Genomic DNA, 753 nt, shown 5'->3' with positions numbered 1-753 from the left:
GTGCTGCACTTTTGATCCATAAATGATGGTTTATGTTTCCAAAGACGGACTGATTTCAGCTCGTTTCTCACTTGCTTTAATGATTAATAGTATGAGGAGCCAAGTTCAAGGGATCCCAAAACTAACAACCCAAAAATGTATTCAGTAACACTGAACCACACAACGGAACGAACGAATGATCCAACCAGACCCCAGAAAATACAATATAATATAGAGATTTTTTTCCCCTAAAAATAACATTACTGAGATTGTTCCATTGCCTCCTTCTTACCATAACAAATGCAGACATCTATTTTCATGCTAATTTGACTGACTTTAAACATAGAGACAGAAACTGCACCCACTTCAATTCAGGGTAGAAAAAGATGCAATTTTTGCAGTAATTATAATTGCATATCCGTTTCTAGTATTCAACGCTCTGATGATCAGATGTTCTGCATATTAATGAAGGCAAACATGCTAAATGACTGCATCTGCTTCTGTCACAAGTCAGTAAGTAGGTCAGCTTTGCACACTGTCAATTTTTCANTGCAGTAATTATAATTGCATATCCGTTTCTAGTATTCAACGCTCTGATGATCAGATGTTCTGCATATTAATGAAGGCAAACATGCTAAATGACTGGATGCAGTTCTGTCTAAAGTCAGTAAGTAGGTCAGCTTTGCACACTGTCAATTTTTCAAATTTTTTATGCACGCAAATATTTAATAGAACAGGACTTCAATGTGTTGGATAAAACCACAATATAATTAC

Source organism: Cyprinodon variegatus, unplaced genomic scaffold (assembly GCF_000732505.1).
Source record: "Cyprinodon variegatus isolate N-32 unplaced genomic scaffold, C_variegatus-1.0 Scaffold146, whole genome shotgun sequence".
NCBI classification, from domain to species: domain Eukaryota; kingdom Metazoa; phylum Chordata; class Actinopteri; order Cyprinodontiformes; family Cyprinodontidae; genus Cyprinodon; species Cyprinodon variegatus.
Note: the sequence above shows the minus strand (reverse complement) of the source record.